Source organism: Erinaceus europaeus, chromosome 4 (assembly GCF_950295315.1).
Source record: "Erinaceus europaeus chromosome 4, mEriEur2.1, whole genome shotgun sequence".
Lineage (NCBI taxonomy): Eukaryota > Metazoa > Chordata > Mammalia > Eulipotyphla > Erinaceidae > Erinaceus > Erinaceus europaeus.
This window is the reverse complement of record NC_080165.1, coordinates 44,120,787-44,141,952: the sequence shown is the minus strand read 5'-3', so window position 1 is coordinate 44,141,952 and position 21,166 is coordinate 44,120,787. Positions and strand designations below refer to the sequence as shown.

General features: G+C 39.0%; 1 long non-coding RNA gene across 2 annotated transcripts in view; it reads right to left on the bottom strand.

Annotated features, from left to right (window-relative positions):
* Positions 1–294: 294 nt before the first annotated feature.
* The window catches only part of LOC132538272 (uncharacterized), a 39,518-nt gene continuing 18,646 nt past the window's right edge, over positions 295–21,166 (bottom strand). The window contains exons 3-4 of one of the 2 annotated variants that reach the window (XR_009549671.1): positions 2,334–2,513; positions 295–1,618 (exon numbers count right to left, since the gene is read on the bottom strand). This is a non-coding gene — a long non-coding RNA (uncharacterized LOC132538272). The remainder of the gene's footprint in view (positions 1,619–2,333; positions 2,514–21,166) is intronic. The other variant, XR_009549672.1, reaches the window with a different exon arrangement.

Here is a 21,166-nt window from a genome sequence, read left to right as displayed (position 1 = left end):
AAGCTAAACAAATTGAAGGCAGAAGTGGGGAGATGGCTTAGCAATAGAACACATACCTTGCGCATGTGAGACTATGTATTCAACCCCTAGGTCCACAAAGCGGGGGCGGGGCGGAGAGGCTAAGCTTACGAAAGATGCTGTTCCCCTTCAGACAGGCTGTATATATTCTTCTAAGTAGTATTTATGATGCTTATAAACTCCTTTCTAATGATTGAGCTGATCTGAAACTGGGATTCAGCTTCTATAAAGGATGGTCTGTTTCTAGTGCTATTTCTGAGATTCTCGATCAAATCTCTGTTATCAATATCAGATTCTTTCTCTTTGGTGGATCCTGAGCTGATTGATATTTATCTTCTAACCCCATGAGATTGCTGGCATTCCCATTTAGTTTCTCTCACTTATCACTTTATCTGATTCTCAGCACCTCAGCTACTGCTTGAAAATCAAGAAATGTTTCCAAAGGAAAAGTAGTAAAATGATTGTTGGAGTTACCCCTCCAGATTCCCTTTCTCTCCAGATATGGACTGTGCCTTTACTGCACCTGTATTTCTTCAATGTATGCAAATTGATGTTCTTTGTTTCTTCCCCCTAGATTATTTAGTTGTCCTCAACAAAATAACTTCTCTTTAACAGACAAGTCTAACATCTGCCACTGAAAGTAGAATTTTCTTAATAGTGAGTTTTCACCCAGAAATAAAACTTTAAGTCTATTACTTATAGTAGTGCTTAAAAAGTAAGAAAGAGGGGAGTCTGGCAGTAGCACAGCTGGTTAAGCTCAAGTGGCACAAAGCACAAGGACCAGAGTAAGGATCCTGGTTGGATCCCCGGATCCTCACCTGCAGGGGAGTCGCTTCACAGAGGGTGAAACAGGTCTGCAGGTGTCTGTCTTTCTCTCCCCCTCTGTTTTCTCTTCCTCTCTCCATTTTTCTGTCTCCTATACAACAACGACGACATCAACAACAACAATAATAACTACAACAACAATAAAAAAGAAGACCAACAAAAGGGAAAATAAATAAATAAAAAATAATGATTAAAGAAAATATTTTTTAAAAAGTAACAAAGAACCTTGAAAGCTGGTATGGCTTGATAGTGAACAAAAGGGACATCATTAAAGTTTGACAGTCTCTTACTCTTATCCAACCTTTGTAGTCCTTACTTTACCTGACAGGAATATCCTTACAATCATTGAGGGAAATGAAATAGGAAGTAGATTAGGAGGCTATATAGGTCTAAGCAGAAACTATTTGATTAAGTAATTCATGCTGTCTTTTTTAGGACTTTCTACTTGCTTGCAGCACTTATTGAGTCATTGTAGACTATTACACACTTTTACTTTAAGGTATATATTTCCTACTAACTTATGGATACATATTCATATGTGCCCTATCTCATGTGCTCTGGTCTATAAATAGGTTCTTTAACTCTGCTAGGAAGTGAGCCACCCAAAATGGAACTTAGGAGTTCTATAAGCTAAGAAAGGTTTCACCTGAGTATTAGAGCTGGAGGGTTGAAATCCTAGGCCTGTTGTCAATGGACACAGTCCCAAGTCAAACATGTTGAGGTGGCCCTGGTTGCATTGATTTGGTTGAGATCAGCAGATGTAGTATCAAATGGTCTGGATCAAAAGAAGCATTAAGGAAAATGAGCAAAGCTCCAGAGGTTCCATACAAGTCCCTACAATGATTTATGACATTTAATGCTATTTACAAATAACTATATCTTATAATACTAACAAGACTGGCTGCTAATCAGGAAATCCTGGGATTCCCACACACATATGATAGGCATTGATGTCTAATAGATCCCTCTCTCCACCATTACTGCTCATATCCATTAGGAACAACATTATAAACCCTATTGTGGGCCTCTACATTACCTTGCCCTCATTGTAGAACAACAATGGTAGAAATGTAGAAACTGTCCCACTCTTCAAAGGGAGGCTGGGTCAACAGACTCTGCCACTTCAGGAAGATGAGTCCTGAAATGAGTGCAGTCTAGAATGTTCCTAGCTGTGGCCATGGAATGTACGCTGACTCATAGGGATGCAGAGATTGCACAGGCTCATGTACTAAGTATGGATAGATATAGGTCCTAGGTATTTATATACTTTTCTCAGATTTGGGAGCTACTTTCTTCCCTGATCCAACTTTCTAATCCTATTCCCAACTCTGACACCATCTTCCTAGACAATACTTTCAGCCTAACTGCATGTCAGCTATCAGGCTTAGACAAATAATAGTAAAGTCATGGGCCCCTTGGAATATGCCCAAAATAGACTTCCTAGATTCTTCCAGCATAAGGACCCCAAATCTTACCTTATATAATCTTACCTGTAGTTTCTTGATTATTAAACAATTTGTTCTGCTTTATATCTTAATGCTTTTCAGCCACCAAGTTGTAGATGTTACCATGATGCCAACCTGACTTCCTTGGGTAGATGACTTCACTGATGAGTTCTGGAACCACATCTCCCAACTTCTGCACTCCATAAAGATCTTTGGTCCATACCACTAGAGGGATAAAGAATAGGGAAGCTTCAAATGGAGGGGATGGGGTGTGAAAACATTGGTGGTGGGAGTTTTATGGAATTGTACACCTTTTTTTCCCCAGTTTTTTAAATAATTTTTTTATTTATAAAAGGAAACATTGACTAAGCCATAGGATATGAAGGGTACAACTCCACACAGAGTTCCCACCACCAGAACTCTGTATCCCATCTCCTCCCAGGATAGCTTTCTTTTTCTTTAAACCTCTGGGAGTATGGACCCAGGGTCATTGTGGGATGCAGAAGGTGGAAGGTCTGGCTTCTATAATTGCTTCCTCAATGAACATGGGCATTGACAGTTCGATCCATACTCCCAACCTGTCTCTCTCTTTACCTAGCAGGGAAGGGCTCTGTGGAAGTGGAACTCCAGGACACATTGGTGGGGTTGTCTGTACAGGGAAATCTGATAGGCATCATGCCAGCATCTGGAACCTGGTGGTTGACAAGAGAGTTACAAAGCCAAACAGATTGTTGACCAATCATGGACCTAAGGGATGTAATAGTGCAGATGAAGAGTTGGAGGTCCTCCATTTTGGAGATAGGAACTAGGCATGTTTTAGTTATACTCCAAAGGGTCTGTGGCTATACTACTCCCCCCCCCCTTTTTTTTTTTTTGCCCCGGAGCCTGAAGTCTGATATGCCAGTGGATCAGTGAATACAAGTTATTGTCTGGGGAGATGATGTCATGGCTGGGAAAAGGACCAGAAAGCTGGACCAGGGAACAGTGTAGCACCCCAATATGGTAAAGGGGTATAAGTATTGTTGACTGTAAACCACATCTATTTGATGTGATTGGGGCCCATAATTAGTTTAGGAGCCTATTTGACCTCTACATCCCTCTAGATCTGAGCTCACATTCTGTGGTCATGAGTAAGAACATTCCATGCTGCCCCTATATTGACCCACCCTCCTCAGGTGTAGAATAGAGTTTGTTGTCCATCCTCCCTTTGGAGGACGGAACATTCTCTACCACTGTTGATATAGTTTAGGGCAAGTTCCTATGGGGGCCCACAAAGGTGTCAATTTGTTGTTCCTGATAGAAATGACCAGTAATAATGGAGAGAGGGATTTATTCAAGTTCTAGGCCCATCAGGTCTGTTTGGGAATCTCAGGAATCACTGATTAAGTCCCCAGCTGATGGAGTGGCCTGATAGTGACTAAAGAGTCATCATGGGAGTTGGTGGTAGCTCAGCAGGTTAAGCACAAGGACAGGCATAAGGATGACAGTTCGAGCCCCCAGCTCCCTACCTGCAGGGGAGTCGCTTCACAGGCAGTGAAGCAGGTTTCTATCTTTCTCTCCCTCTCTCTGTCTTCCCCTCCTCTCTCCATTTCTCTCTCTCCTATCCAATATTGATGACATCAACAACAATAATATCTACAACAATAAAACAACAAGGGCAACAAAAGGGAATAAATAAATAAATAATTTTTTTAAAAGAGTTATCGTTAAAGTATGCCAGTCTCGACCTTATTCAGCTTTTGCAGTCCTTGCTTTGATAAGGTTAGCTTTGGAGTAAGTGAGAGAACTGTAATAGGAAGTAGGTGAGAAGGGTATCTAAGTCTAAATAGACACTATTTTATTATGAACTTGATACTGACTCACTGCAGACTATTGTGTATTTTTGCTTTCAGGTATACATTATGTCCTAATTTATGGATACATGTGAACATATGCTCTATCTTATGGGACCTGGTCTATATCTAGGTTTTGAGACTTTGTTAGGAAGTGAACCTCCTGGAATGGAATTAGAGAATACCATGAAAGGAAAGGTCTCACCAGAGTAATGAGGGTGAAGGGTTGGCAGTGGAGCATGCTGAGGTGGTATTTGTTGCACTGATTAGGTGCAACAAATACACAAAATACACTATTGTGCAAAAATACACAATACTCTGTAGTGAGTCAGTATCAAGTTCATAATAAAATAGTGTCTACTTAGACTTGGATACCCTCCTTATCTACTTCCTATTACAGTTCTTTCACTCACTCCAAAGCTAACCTTATCAAAGCAAGGACTGCAAAAGCTGAATAAGGTCAAGAGACTGGCATACTTTAACGATGACTCTTTAGTCACTATCAGGCCACCCCATCAGCTTGGGAGTCCTGAGATTCCCAAATAGACTTGATGGGCCTAGAACTCAAATACATCCCTTTCTCCATTGTTAGCGGTCATTTCTATCAGGAACAACAAAATAAACCCCTTTGTGGGTCCCCATAGGACCTTTCCCTCAATTTGGATCAACTGTGGTAGAGAATGTTCCATCCTCCAAAGGGAGGATGGACAGCATACTCTATGCTACACTTGAGGAAGATGGGGCAGCATGGAATGTTCCTACTCATGACCACAGAATGTGAGCTGGGATCTACAGGGATGCAGAGGTCACATAGGCTCCTAACTTGAAGATGGGACCCACATCCCATCAAGTCGACGGGGTTTACAGTCTATTTTTACCCCTTTCCCATATTAGGAAGCTACTCTCTTCTCTGATCCAGCTTTCTGTTCCTTATTCCAGCAATGACATCATCTCCCCAGACAATAACTTGGATCTGCCTGCATACGAGATTTCAGACACGGGGGAAAATCAAATTGTATACCTCTTATACCACAGTTAGTTGATTATTATTAAATCACTAATGAAATAAGAAAAGGAAAAATAAGTAAGAAATATCTGATTATTTAACATGTGGAGATAGTAAATACTAGCTATTTAAATATCGGTTTTATAACTATAATCACTCTAGACATAATGGTTCATATAGGAAAAAAATTAACCTGAATAAAAATTATATGTGATTTGGACATGAAAGTTTATATAGGAATTATGAAAAAAGCAATTGGAATCAAATTTTAGGACACATCATATAATGGAAAAAATTAAACCCTTATTCTGTAACTTGTAAGACCTTTGAAATATTCAGTATGTTCTTATAATGCGGTCATCTGACTTTCAGTAGAGGAATTTTAAGATTTCACATCATGTAGAAGGAGAGAACCTGTTATTATACTCCCTGCAATATATAGACTTGTTCCCACAAATAATGCAGGCTGTTATAATCCTTTTTTGAAATTTTGAAATGTTTTGGTGGACACTCATTTACTCTAAAGCTGAACTTTTAAGAACTAAACCTCCATCAAATCTACTTCACACTTATGCTCATACACTTTATTATAATATACATCACATATGCCAGGAATGCAACTACAGTGTGAGATTGTTCATTTTATATAGCATATGTGTAAGAGAGAAAGAAAGAATATGGCACTAGGACCTCATGCATGTGTGGACCTAAGAGGAGCTGAGAGAGAAGGATAGAGACACGAATACCAGAGATTCTGATAGTGTCATGGCACTTCTATGTGATGTTGGGGCTCAAAGCCAGGTCACAGATATGACCTGATATGTCAGCTATTGATAGTTTTAGCCCAAAAAGTATATATGACTGATTGATTTATTGATTAGATTGATCAACTGATGAACTGACTGAGAGAGAACAGGAGGAAAAAGAGAGAACCAGTGCAATACCCTGCCATGTATAATGCTGGGAATTGAACTTGGGACCTTATGTTTGAGAATCCAACACTTCATTCACTGCATCACCTCCCATGCCATAAGTTTTATATATTTCTAAATAAATTATATTAATTACAGTGTTGTACATAGAAGTGTGTCTGCATTATACATATCTACACAGACATTTGTTCATTTATTCAGTGGGAGCCCATATATATTCAGTAATCAATACTGTATTTAATTTTGTTTCTGTCATCAACCAGGCCTTCATGGCCATAGGTGTAAATACTGTAGATAGAAATACATGGAGACTGAGAGAAGAGAGAAGGTCTTTACCTCCAATGTAGTAAAGACCAGGGTTGAAGCTGAGTCATGTGCATGGGTAATGGTTTATTAATTCATCTATTAATTCATTTATTAATTCATGTATGCCAGATGGTGTCTTATATTTATGGGTGAATGACAGTTTCTTTCTTTTTTTTTTGCCTCCAGGGTTATTGCTGGGCCTTGGTGCCTGTACCATGAATCTACTGCTCCTAGAGGCCATTTTCTTCCACCTTTTGTTGCCATTGTTGTTGTAGCCTTGTTGTGGCTATTATTGTTGTTGTTGATGTCGTTCATTGTTGGATAAGATAGAAAGAAATCAAGAGAGTAGGGGAAGACAGAGAGGGAGAGAGAAAACAGACACCTGCAGCCCTGCTTCACCACCTGTGAAGCAACTCCCCTGAAGGTGGGGAGCCAAGGGCTCAAATGGGGATCCTTAAGCCAGTCCTTGCACTTTGCACCATATGCGCTTAACCCTCTGCGCTACCACCTGACCCCCAATTTATTTATTAATATATATGCATATATATAATTACTTTTATTCATTACTTTATGTTGTTTTATAGATATTTAAAATAAACATTCACTGATTATTCATATAAGATCTTTCTTTGATTTTTAATTTAGGTATGTAAATATTCAGTCAAGAGGTAACATTATTGTGACATGTATACTTTCACTCTGTAAAAATTCTTTTGATAGTAAGTAGTTTGGTAAATATATACAACAGGGATACAAGTGAAAGTAGGATGGCCAGTTGAGTGCCTTTTGTATTTGACCATACAGAAAATGGTTCTGAACAACTCTGTTGGGTAGGATGAAGAGGAAAATATAAAGTGAATAGAAGCTGGGAAAAATCCAAGTTGGGAAAGTTTGTCCTATAAAGATTTCAAGCATACAAAATGGATTTAACCCATGGTATTAGACTTGCTTGTTGGAGTGTCCCACGTTGGGTGTCAGATGTCGAGAATTGTCAAGAGGAACAAGGCAGGAGTGAGATCAATAAAGGGGTCTTCTAGCATACCATGGCAGTGGACAATACACAGACCTCTTTAGGGTCCTATTGCAGAGAACAGAACATCTTTATTGAGCCAGTTACAAGTTTATAAAGGGGTAGCTGTGCAGGGGAAGTAGCCAGCTGTCCAATGAGGTCAATAGCTCCTTATAAGGGAAAAGAGAGCAAAGTAATGAGAGGGTATGGATGGGTGATGCAGGAAGAGGGAAATAGAAATATAAGGAAGGCAAAACCCACCAGAAAGGGGGAGGGGTGGGTGAGGTGGCGAGACTGATAGGAAGGTTGAAATTCCCCCTTACTCTTTTTTTTTTAATTTTATTTATTTTTTTTATTTAAGAAAGGATTAGTGAACAAAAGCATAAGGTAGGAGGGGTACAACTCCACACAATTCCCAACACCCAATCCCCATAACCCCCCCCCCCCATGGTAGCCTTCCCATTCTCTATCCCTCTGGGAGCATGGACCCAGGGTCGTTGAGGGTTGCAGAAGGTAGAAGGTCTGGTTTCTGTAATTGCTTCCCCGCTGAACATGGGCGTTGACTGGTCGGTCCATACCCCGAGTCTGCCTCTCTCTTTCCCTAGTAGGGTGTGACTCTGGGGAAGCTGAGCTCCAGGACACATTGGTGGGGTCTTCAATCCAGGGAAGCCTAGCCAGCATCCTGGTGGCATCAGGAACCCGAGTAATGAAGCTGAAGGGTTGTCATTCCACACTTGAAGTCTCTGGATACATTCTGAGGTGAAGCATGTTGAGGTAGCAATCGTTGCTTTGGTTAGGTTGTGATTGGCAGATGCAATGTTATTTGGTTTGGATTGGGAGATGCATACGGGAAAGTGGGCCCTATCCAAGGGTTCCAGGACTGGGGGAAGTAGGGGCTCTATAGTGAAGATGTGAGGTTCCTGCTGTCTTAGGGTTCAAAAAGACAATCAATAGTTAATATTATCATCACATTATTTGTTAATTGGGTTAACTTTGAAAAGTCCCTTTGTTATGGTTTGCTGGACAGTACCCAGTATCTTGTATATAGCTGTGCTATTGGAAGCTTCTAATCTACTTGGTCTAGGCTTTTGAGAGAGTCCGCATATCAAATACATAGCCTATATATTAAAAAGTTTCAGTTTGTCTTTTGAGAAACTTTGAGACATACAATTGATTTCCCCCTCTCATATTAATTAGCTACTGATTTATATGTCTACATTTTGCTAGGAGTGTACATAAACGCCATTCCCACCACCAAAGGACTGTGACCCATCCCTCCTGCCCACTCCCACCCCCCAATGGCCCAGGAAGCTACATGCCTACCCCTCACCACTGGGTTTTTACTTTGGTGCCCTACTTACAATTTGATCAGGTCCTGCTTTTAGTTTCCCTTTCAGATCTTCTTAGTCAGCTTCTGTTGATGAGTGGGATCATCCCATACTCATCTTTATCTTTCTGACTTAGTTCACTTAACATAATTCCTTCTAGCTCTGTCCAAGATGGGTCAGAGAAGGTGGGTTCATTGTTCTTGATAGCTGCATAGTATTCCATTGTGTATATATACCACAGCTTTCTCAGCCACTCATCTGGTGTTGGGCACCTGGGTTGCTTCCAGGTTTTAGCTATTATGAATTGTGCTGCTATGAACATAGGAGTACACACCTCTTTTTGGTTGGGTGTTATGGAGTCCTTGGGGTATAACCCCAGGAGAGGAATTATTGGGTCATATGGAAGGTCCATGTCTAGCCTTCTGAGAGTTTTCCAGACTGCTCTCCACAGAGGCTGTACCAATTTACATTCCCACCAGCAATGTAAAAGGGTTCCTCTGTCCCCACATCCTCTCCAGCATTTGTTGCTGCTGTCCTTTTTGATGTATGCCATTCTTACAGGAGTGAGGTGGTATCTTAGTGTTGTCTTGATTTGCATTTCTCTGATAATCAGTGACCTAGAGTAGTTTTTCATATGTTTGTTAGCCTTTTGGATCTCCTCTGTGGTGAATGTTTTGTTCATTTCCTCTGCCCATTTTTGGATGGGGTCATTTGCTTTTTTGCGGCTAAGTTTGCTGAGCTCTTTATATATTTTGGTGATTAGTTTCTTGTCTGATGTCTGGCATGTGAAGATCTTCTCCCATTCTGTGAGGGGTCTCTCTGTTTGTTTAATAGTTTCTTTGGATGTTCAGAAGCTTTTCAATTTGATGTAGTCCCATTGGTTTGTTTCTGCTTTGGTCTTCCTTGCAATTGGGTTTGATTCATCAAAGATGTCCTTGAGGTGTAGGTGGGAAAGTGTTTTACCAATGTTTTCCTCTAAGTATTTGATTGTTTCTGGTCTGACATCTAGGTCTTTGATCCATTTGGAGTTGATTTTTGTTTCTGGTGAGATAAAGTGGTTCAATTTCATTCTTCTGCATGTTTCAACCCAGTTTTCCCAGCACCATTTATTGAAGAGAGCCTCCTTTTTCCATTTAATCCTTTGGGCCCCCTTATCAAAGATTAGATGCCCATAGGTGTTGGGATTTACTTCTGGGCTTTCAATTCTGTTCCACTGGTCTGTATGCCTATTTTTGTTCCAGTACCATGCTGTTTTGATGATGATGGCTTTATAATATAGTTTAAGGTCTGGGAGTGTGATGCCTCCATTTCTGTTTCTTTTCCTTAAGATGGTTTTGGCAATTCTAGGTGTTTTCAGGTTCCAGATAAATGATTGTAGTGTTTGTTCTATTCTCTTAAAGAAGCCTGGTGGAACTTTGATGGGTATTGCATTAAATTTGTATATGGCTCTGGGGAGAATATTCATTTTGATGATATTTATTCTTCCAATCCATGAGCATGGGATATCTTTCCATTTCTTGGTATCAGTTTCTATCTCCTTGAGTAGCGACTCATAGTTTTCAGTATACAAGTCTTTCACTTCTTTGGTCAACTTTATTCCTAGGTATTTGATTGATTTTGCTGAAACAGTAAATGGGAGTGATTTCTGGATGTCTTCTTCTTCAGATTTAGTGTTTGCATAAAGAAATGCCACTGATTTTTGTACATTGATTTTGTAGCCTGATACCTTGCTATATTGCCTAACAACTTCCAGTAATTTTCTACTGGATTCTTTAGGTCTTTCTATGTATACTATCATATCATCTGCAAATAGTGAGAGCTTGACTTCTTCCCTTCCAATCTGTATCCCTTTGATTTCTTTCTCTTGCCTGATTGCTATGGCAAGAACTTCCAATACTATGTTGAAGAGTAACGGTGACAGTGGACAGCCCTGTCTAGTCCCCGATCTGAGGGGGAATGCTTTCAGCTTCTGTCCATTGAGTATGATGTTGGCTGTAGGTTTGCTATATATAGACTCCACTATCTTGAGGAATTTCCCGTCTATTCTCGTTTTTTGTAGAGTTTTGAGCATGAATGGGTGTTGGATTTTGTCAAAGGCTTTCTCTGCATCTATTGAGATAATCATGTGGTTTTTGGCTTTGCTTTTATTGATGTGATGAATGACATTGATTGATTTACGCATGTTGAACCAGCCTTGCATTCCTGGGATGAATCCCACTTGGTCATGATGAACAATCTTTTTGATGTGTTGCTGTATCCGGTTGGCCAAGATCTTGTTTAATATTTTGGCATCTATGTTCATCAGAGATATTGGTCTGTAGTTTTCCTTTTTTGTTCTGTCCCTATCAGCTTTTGGTATCAGGGTGATGTTGGCTTCATAAAAGGTGGAAGGGAGTATTCCTGTTTCTTCAATCTTATGGAATAGCTTAAGAAGAATGGGTATTAACTGTTTCCTGAAAGTTTTGTAGAATTCATTTGTGAAGCCATCTGGTCCAGGACTTTTGTTGTTGGGGAGATTCTTAATAACGGTTTCAATTTCTTTGTCTGTGATTGGTGCATTTAGATTTTGTAGTTCTTCTTGGTTCAGTTTTGGAAGTGCATAGGTTTCTAGGAATTGTTCCATTTCTTCCAGATTCTCTAGCTTGGTGGCATATAGTTCTTTATAGAAGTTTCGCAGGATTCTCTGGATTTCTGTGGTGTCAGTTGTGATATCTCCTGCATCGTTTACAATTCTATTAATTTGAGTCTTCTCTCTTTTTTGTTTGGTGAGTCTGGCTAGGGGTTTGTCAATTTTGTTTAATCTTTCAAAGAACCAACATTTGGCTTCATTGATCTTTTGTATGGTTCTTTTATTTTCGATGTTGTTTATTTCTGCTCTAACTTTAGTGATTTCTGTCCTTCTGGTTGCTTTAGGGTTCCTTTGTTCCTCTTCCTCTAACTCCTTGAGGTGTGTAGTAAGGTCGATCATTTGGGCTTCTTCTTGGTGTTTAATATGTGATTGTATGGCTATAAGTTTCCCTCTCAGTACTGCTTTAGTTGTGTCCCAAATATTTTGATAGGTTGTGTCTTCATTTTCATTAGTTTCCAGGAACATTTGAATTTCCTGTTTGAGTGAGTCTCTGACCCAGTGGTTCTTAAGGAGCATGTTGTTTAGTTTCCAAATTCTATGTCTTTTAATAATTTTCCGTTTGTTGTTAAAAGTTAGTTTTACTCCACTGTGGTCTGAGAAGATACTTGGGATGATTTCAATGCTCTTGAATTTATTGATGCTGTCTTTGTGGCCTAACATGTGGTCTATCCTTGAGTATGTGTTGTGTGGATTTGAAAAGAAGGTGTATTCCAGTTTTTTGGGGTGGAGGAGTCTGAAAATGTCCAAGAGGTCTAGTCTGTCAATCTCTTCATTCAATTCTCTTGTATCTTTATTGGTTCTCTGCTTTGTTGATCTGTCTAAGTGTGAGAGTGGGGTATTGAAGTCTCCCACTATTATTGTATTACTATTGATGTATTTTTGAAATTCTTTCAACAGGTGTTTAATGTATTTAGATGGTCCCTCGTTGGGTACATAGATGTTAATAATTGTTAAGTCTTCTTGGCTGATTGATCCTCTAATCATTATGTAATGTCCTTGCCTATCTTTTATTACTTTATTTAATTTAAAATCTATCGTGTCTGAGATGAGAATGGCTGTTCCTGCCCTTTTTTGTGGACTGTTAGCCTGTATGATAGTTTTCCATCCTTTCACTTTAAGTCTGTGTTTATCTTGTTGTGACAGATGGGATTCTTGCAAGCAGCATATGGTTGGGTTATGTTTTCTGATCCATCACCCCACCCTGTGCCTTTTGATGGGTGAGTTTAAGCCATTGACATTTATTGATATTATGGATTTAATGTATTGTAGTGCCATTGTTCTAAAAAACAATTTGTTTACTCCATATATTACAAGTATTATAGTGATGTTCTTGTTTTTTTTTTTTTAATTTTTTATTTAAGAAAGGATTAGTGAACAAAAGCATAAGGTAGGAGGGGTACAACTCCACACAATTCCCACCACCCGATCCCCATAACCCACCCCCTCCCATGGTAGCTTTCCCATTCTCTATCCCTCTGGGAGCATGGACCCAGGGTCGTTGTGGGTTGCAGAAGGTAGGAGGTCTGGCTTCTGTAGTTGCTTCCCCGCAGAACATGGGCGTTGACTGGTCGGTCCATACTCCCAGTCTGCCTCTCTCTTTCTCTAGTAGGGTGTGTCTCTGGGGAAGCTGAGCTCCAGGACACATTGGTGGGGTCTTCAATCCAGGGAAGCCTAGCCAGCATCCTGGTGGCATCTGGAACCTGGTGATTGAAAAGAGAGTTAACATATGAAGCCAAACAATTTGTTGAGCAATCATGGATCCCAAGCTTGGAATAGTGGAGAGGAAGTGTTAGGGAGGTACTCACTGCAAACTCTAGTGTAGTCCTGCTTTCAGGAATATATTTTGCAGTAGTTTATGGATACGTGTGCACATAAGCTCTCTCTCACAGAAACTGGTGTATATCTAGGTTAGTGATGTTCTTGTTTATAAGAGGTCTTTTAGTACCTCTTTCAGGGCCGGCTTGGTGATAGTTGCCTCCTTTAACTGTTGTTTGTCTAAGAAGGTTTTGATCCCTCCATCTAGCTTGAATGAAAGTCTGGCAGGATATATTATCCTTGGTTGAAACCCTTTTTCATTCAGGGCTCGATAGATATCTTGCCACTCCCTTCTGGCTTTTAGAGTTTGAGTGGAGAAATCTGCAGAAAGTCTTATGGGTTTTCCCCTGTATGTGACTTTTTGTTTCTCTCTTGCAGCCTTTAGGATCCTTTCTTTATCCTTACTTCTTCTCATTGTGACTATGATGTGTCTTGGTTTTTTCAGGTCTGGGTTGATTCTGTTTGGTACTCTCTGGGCCTCTTGCACCTTGATATCCTTTCTGTTATTCAGGTCTGGGAAATTTTCTTGTATTATTTCCTCTAGAATGTTTGCTTCCCCTTCCTCTCTTTCTTCCTCTGGCAGGCCAATTATACGAATGTTACTTCTTTTGAGATCATCCCATATGTCTCTGTTGTTGTTTTCAGTGTCTCTCAATCTCTTTTTAAGCTCTTTCACCTCTTTCTTCGTTTTCTCTAACTCAACCTCTGTCTGACTAATTCTGTTTTCTGCTTCTGTTCGTCTGCTTTCCCTTGCCTCAGCTTCTTTCTTCATTACAGCTATTTCAGCTTTCAGTTCTCTAATTGTCTCAAGATAATCAGTATTTTCCTTGGGGGTCTCAACTGTTGTTTCCCTAATACTGCCATTCCTTTCCTCCAATGTTGTTTTCATTTCTGTGATTAATAAGTTTATTATTGCTTGCATACTTTTCTTATCTATGGTTACTACTGACTGATTTGTGGTTTCTTCTGGGCTCTTGTCTTCATTCATTGGGGTAGCAGTTTTATTTGTTTTTAATCTACCCATTTTTTTTTATTTATGTGTTTCTCTCTCTCTCTCTCTTTTTTTTAATGCTCCGTTGTTCCTCAGTTGTTGTGTTTTGAGCACAAGTAACACTGTACTAAATACCTTTATGACAATTACACTCACCAACCTCCGGAATTACAGTAGCAACTGAAGTAAGTATTGAAGGAGTTTAATCGTTACCAGTTAGCCAAAAAATTTCTCCAGTCCGTGAAAAAATAGTAACCAAATCCCAGTGAAGAAAGAGAAAAGAAAGAGAGGATAGCAAGAATAGACAGTTATGCAAATCTACTATCCAGTGTATATTCTAGGGGTAACAAGAGTGTAAAGGGAACTAGAGCAGAGATACACACATAGAGAGTCCACTCTGGGTCAGATTTCTTCCCCAAAGTAATTCACAAATTCAGAAAGGCAAAGAAGAAAGAAGTGTATGACAAGATAAAAAAAAAAAGAGATAGAGAGAGATAAGAGAGAGAAAAGGGAGAAGATAAGAAGAAGGGTTGTAATTAAAGAGCAGTGCGAGGAACTTCCCAAATGTGTATCAGTGAGTTAAAAAAAAAAAAAAAAAAAACCCTGTTTGGTGGTATGGGGTATCCTGCTAGTAGCTGGTCCCAGGTACTGCTTATGGGGGGGGGGGGGGCGGCGGGAAGGATGTATGCTTGAAAATTAAAAGGAAGAAAAAAGAATTTTTTCCCCTATTCTAATTCTTAACCCAAATTAAGTTATAGACACCTCCTTGGTGTTACCGCTATGGCCCCTTATTGGCTGGCCTGCTAAAGGCAGAAAATCCTATTGTTTACACAAGATGTGTCCGGAGCTCAAAGCCTAGCCACTTCTCAGTCCTCCATCTTCCGGGAAACCACCCCCTCCAGACTTTTTTAAAGGATTTCTCAAAAATGAAAACTAGCTCCAAGTCCTTTGATCCAATGAGAGCTATACTCAAGGAGTCTTTGGATCTGCCCTCAGGGTCGCGGTGGACCCTGCAGACTCCCAAGAGAAAGCCCCCGAGCTAAAGTGCTCTCTCCGGGTCCTCTGCCCGCAGTGCTCTGCAACAGGCGAAGGAGCCGCCTTCCTGGGCGGGCGGAGGACAATGCCCGGCGCACTCGCCTTGCCAGGCTCAGCCTGGGAATTCTGGAACCCCGCTAGTCCGTGTCACCTTTACTCTAATTCTTAACCCAAATTAAATTGTACTCACTTTTTGGTGTCACCCCTTATTAACTGGCCTGCTAAAGGCAGAAAACCCTACCGTTGCCGACGATGCGATCCGAGCGCTCGCTGTTAGCGACTTCTCAGTCCAGCATCTTCCGGCTCAAAAAAAAGAGCTCCCCCTTACTCTTGTCACATCTCACTCGACCACAAGGCTGGGATGCCAAGGGGAGACTAACAGATGAACGTCTGGGGGGTCAGCCATAAATGCTCAAGCACACATCAGACCCACACTTGCTGACTCCTAGAAATGCAAATATTGCATTTATTTTCACTCTTAGAGTAGAAATCTTGTTGCATCGGGGACCAGCTGGTGGTGCAAATATTATAATGTGCAAGGACCCAGATTTGAGATCCCAGTTCCCACCTGCAGGGGGAAAGATTCAGGAGTGGTGAAGCAGTGTTGCAGGTGTCTCTCTCTCTCTCTCTTCTTCTCTATCTCCCCCTTCCCTCTTAATTTCTAGTTATCTCTATTTAATAAATAGAGATAGTTTAATAAAAAGAAGAAATGTTATAGCATCTAGTTATTAATTACAGATTCCAAGAATACACATAAATCAACAGAAGTCAGTAAGTTTTCATTAAAATGTATTTATAGTTTTTGTCATAACTGGTCATAGATGACAACATCCAATATACAATCATTTAAAGTGAAAATCTCAGATGACTTTTTTCTCATCACCATTATTCATCTTTACCAATTTCTGAAATTCTAACTTAATGTATCATTTGTCTTCTTATTACGCTGTATCCTAAACTTATATCCTTAGCATCTCTAACCATAATATATTGTGACTGCTTTCCACAAAGTTTACCTGTTTCTGAGACTTTACAGCCAAAGCTGACTTTCTATATTTCTGCAGAATTTTTTTTAAAACCCCAATCTAATCAAAGTTTCCCCTATTTAACATAAATTAATCAGTGCTTCCTTCCTGACTTCCTCTTACTTTTGATTAAATATTTATGACTTTGTTTATTTCAAATTTGGTCCCCAAATAATACTTTAACCTACACTTTAGGTAATCTTCCTGTCCCTGTCTTTGATTCTCATTGTAATGGATAATTATCAAACACTTTGTTTTCTTCTATACACATTTTAGAAGATAAAAGCTGAAAGGATTTCCTTTGTTACTTATGAATTACACAGGATGTCTATGATTAGTTTAGTAGAAATTTTGGCATCACAGTTATGGTGAGACATGTGATTGCATATTTTTATGACTTTATTTCCATATGAAAATAAAATTTAACTTGCATTTTTTGATCTACTCTTTCCTAAACTGCATTTTTTAAAGATATACAGTTATCTATTTCACCAAAATTGGTCAAAGGTAGTAAATTATTCCTGTGTAAGAGATTATTTTCCTCAAAAAAAGCACATAAAGTGTGTTTAGCTATTTAATGAACTGTTATTGGAAACAAAAATCATTTTCAAATTACTCCAAAGGAAAACAAACCAACAAACTTGTAAACATGTACTTGGCACAGAAATTCAGTTAAATTCAACCAGAATGTTTAAGAGAGTGAAAGAGAAATGAAATGACGCACATATTTGATGAGGGATGGAAAATCTACATGTCGACAATAGTAAACTTGTTATTTAATGGGGTTAATAATAGACAAAGTCCCTTGAAGATAAACTGTTATCACAGTTGATGGCCATTTCATTAAAATGTTAGTGGCCTGAGGCAAAAGCAAACTATTCTCTTAATCTGCCAGAAGAACTGCTTTTTCAGAAATTATCACCACCCACAGCACATGGGATATGAGTAAACCATAATAAGCATATTTTAAATTTGAACTAGACACAACTCCTGAGATCTTAGCTAAACTGGACTAAGCTATGGATACATTTCACATGCTCATGCATGGTCAAATCTTCCCTTTAGTAACCAAACATATGACACTGAATATTGCAGTGGAAATCTATTGAAAGAAGTTTCTGTGGATTACTTTTGATTTTCTTTCCAAGGTTGCAGGAGATGCGAGAAGGTGTTTTCCTATCCTCATCTCCGTGAACATAATAAGCAAACCAAGGTCATTTTCAAGTAAATGTGATTGCCTGCATCACACAATGTACCTTTTCTACAAACACTGAAATAAAAGTATTCAGAAGCATGTTCAAGGACAATTAAGTGAGTCAACCCAATGCTAATTGTGTATAAATAAGATGGTTCACATTGCAATTTGTTTGGGTTCATAGTCAGAATACAAAAAGGCCTCTGTCAGATAATGCTATATTTCCACTAATGCAATATTAGCTCAGATCACAAAAGAAACAAGAGTTCAAACTCAATTCTTTCATATCAGTATGTTTCAAGTATTGTTCTGTGTACAACTATGAAGGTATGTGGTGAATGGTAATGACAAAACATGTAAATTGTGAGTCTATAATCATAACATCAAATACTGTATTTGGTTTCTGGGAGAGAAGTAATAAAATATTGGGCATATTTTAAATTATGAATCATTTTCATGGAGCTGGTTATGGCAAGGAGGTGAAGTTAACACTTTGACAAACTGTTATACTTGGGTAAGGACAAGAAAGGAAAAGACCTATAAATGAACTACTTCTAAGAGAATGTAAGACCTTTAGATTTGCAGCTCTTCTGTAGAGGGGTGGGTGTAGGGACACAGATCTTTGGTGGCAAGAATAGTGTTAATATATAGTCCTACTAACTTATAATCTATAAATCACTATTTAATCAATATGATAGGGGAAAATAGAATGTCTTATGCTTTTTAATGTATAGACTTCAGTTCTGAGTATATATTCCTTCAATCCTAGCACTTAAGTTTTCAGATTAGTAAACTGATTGAATTTCAACACTGAGCTCACATTGCCAATGCATTTTTTAAAAACCTTTATTTTTATTTTTACAGGAGCACATAAGCTCAGCTCTGGCTTATAGTGGTGCAAGGGACTGAACCTGGGGACTGAGCCTCAGGTGCAAGTGTCTCTTTGCATAACCATTATGCTATCTACCCCTGCCCTCAATGCATTTTTAATAATAACTTCTTTCTTTCTTTTTTTTTTAAATATTAAGTCACATATAATAGACCAGGGAGGCCAGAAGCAAGCAGTCTTGTTGGTACATAAGATATAATTTTTTGTAAATAATATTAAATGGCATCAATCATGGGGAGGTCTTATATGGAACCTCTAGAGCTTTGTTCATTTTGCTTTATGCTTCTTCTGATCCAGACCATTTGGAACTACATCTGCTTATTTCAACCAAATCAATGCAACCAGGGCCACCTCAACATGTTTCACTTGGGACTGTGTCCACAGACAACAGGCCTAGGATGTCAGCCCTCTAGCTCTAATACATGGGTGAGAACTTTCCTAGCTTATAGGACTAAGTTCCATTTTGGATGGCTCACTTTCTAGCAGAGTTACAGCACCTATTTATAGACCAGGGCACATGATATAGGGCACATATGAATATGTATCCATAAGTTAGGAGGAAATATATACCTTAAAGTAAAAGTGCGTAGTCTACAGTGACTCAATAAGTGCAGCAAGCAAGTAGAAAGTCCTAAAAATGACAGCATAAAGTACTTAATCAAATAGTTTCTGCTTAGACCTAGATAGCCTCCTCTAAGTCTAACACTGTCAGATAAAGTAAGGACTACAAAAGATGGATAAGAGTAAGAGACTGGTACACCTTAATAATGGCCCTTTTGGTCATTACCAGGCTACTCCTTCATCTGGGGCCCTAGTCAGGATTCCCACACAGATGTGATGGGATTAGACCTCTAACAGATTCTTCTCTAATTCCATTCCATCCTAACCCAGAGAGAGAAGAAGAAAAAGGGAGGGACATTCAGAAGTAGTAATAGGTGTAGCTGTGACTTAGAAAGGGAAAGAGATGGGAACATGGAAAAAATGGGCAAATATATACAAATACAGACAGTTGTAGAAGTAATAGTTAATCCATATCTACAACCTTGGAAGAACTGCTGTAGCTTCTGATGGAGGGTGATATAGAACTCTGGTGGTGGGAACGGTGTGGAGTAGTACCCCTATCATCTTATAATTTTGTAAATAAATAATAAATCACTATGTGTATTTGCATTTTATATGATATATGACATGTGCAATAAAATAAAAGTAAAATAGCTATGTGATTATAAAAAGAAAGAAAATATGTAAAAAAAAACAGCATGAAAATTTCTAAGACTGATTAATTGCATCAGATTAAATGCTTTAACATTTTATATTTCTCTGGCACAGCTATATACAAGATACTGGGTACTATACAGCAAACCCTAACAAAAGAACTTTTCAAAGTTAAACCAATTACCAAATAATGTGATGATAACATTAACTATCCATTGTCTTTTTGAACCCTAAGACAGCAGGAACCTTACATCTCCACTATAGAGCCTATATTTCCCCCAGTCCTAGAACCTTAGGATAGGGCCCACTTTCCCGCATGCCTCTCCCAATCCATATCAAATAATATTGCATCTGCCGATCACAACCTAATCAATGCAATGATTGCCACCTCAACATGCTTCAGGTTAGACTGTGTCCAGACACTTCAGGTGTGGAATGACAACCATTCAGCTTCATTACTCGGGTGAGACCTTTCCTTTCATAGTATTCTCTAATTCCATCCCAGGTGGTTCACTTTCTAACAAAGTCCCAAAACCTAGATATACACCAGTTTCTGTGAGAGAGAGCATATGTTCACAAGTATCCATAAACTAGTGCAAAATATATACCTGAAAGCAGAAGTATACTAGAGTTTGCAGTGAGAACCCCCCCACCCAACACTTCCTCTCCACTATTCCAAGCTTTGGGTCCATGATTGCTTAACAATTTGTTTGGCTTTGTATGTTAACTCTCTTTTCAGCCACCAGGTTCCAGATGCCAGCATGATGCCAACCAGACTTCCCTGGACTGAAGACCCCACAAATGTGTCCTGGAGCTCCACTTCCCCAGAGCCCCACCCTACTAGGGAAAGAGAGAGGCAGACTGGGAGTATGGACCAACCAGTCAATGTCCATGATCAGCGGGGAAGCAATTACAGAAGCCAGACCTTCTACCTTCTGCAACCCACAATGACCCTGGGTCCATGCTCCCAGAGGGATAGAGAGTGGGAAAGCTATCAGGGGAGGGGGTGGGTTATGGAGATTGGGTGGTGGGAATTGTGTGGAGTTGTATCCCTCCTATCCTATGGTTTTGTTAATTTATTCTTTCTTAAATAAAAAATAAATTAAAAAATTTATATTTCTCATACACACTAAATTAAAAGGAAACCACCTCAAGGTACACTGTAGCCAAATTGTTATTTCTGAACATAGAGTAGAAAGAAAACAAAATAGTAGTAATTCAAATTCATAAATGAAAGGATAAGTGATTTACATTCTACCTTTTTAAATAACACCAGTTACTATAGGATCAAAATGTATATAAATTAAAAAATATGCAAACTAGAAATTCACCATATAAGAAATATTTTGGCATTTCTACATTCCAAAGTTATTGCTGAAAATTATGAGCTAGATCTGCAGCATTGACTGGAAAATATCTCTATATATAATATGTTAAAAGAATTAATGAAGACAGTTGCAAATGAATGGCAAAACTAGTTGAGATAGAGTGCATCTATAGAATGGGTGAAGCCCTGAGCTTGATCCCTTGCACGGCCTAAAATGATAGAGTGATGCTCTGGTTTCTCTGTCTTTCTTACAAGAAACTGAAATAACACACATAGAGTGATGGGTTGATTTAAAGTAAAATATGATTATAAATGCAAACTCTGTATTCAGTTACATATAGCTA